Raw genomic sequence first — 252 nt, 5'->3', positions numbered from 1 at the left:
TGCTGCATGGGAAAGGCAGAAGAGTAGAGCAAGATTAATCACAACCAACATAAAAAACAAAGTAAAAACTCTACACTTGTCGAGATTGGGCAACACTGACAGTAGTAATGCAGGCCCCAGATCTGGACTTCGTCTTAGTTTAATCAACAACCTAGATGAAAACTAATTAAGAATGAACAAAATAAATATGAAAACATAGTAACTAAAAAAACGAACAACAAAAAAGCTGTAATATTAGAAAATGAAGACATA

The sequence above is a fragment of the Etheostoma spectabile genome, chromosome 4, assembly GCF_008692095.1.
Source record: "Etheostoma spectabile isolate EspeVRDwgs_2016 chromosome 4, UIUC_Espe_1.0, whole genome shotgun sequence".
NCBI classification, from domain to species: domain Eukaryota; kingdom Metazoa; phylum Chordata; class Actinopteri; order Perciformes; family Percidae; genus Etheostoma; species Etheostoma spectabile.
Note: the sequence above shows the minus strand (reverse complement) of the source record.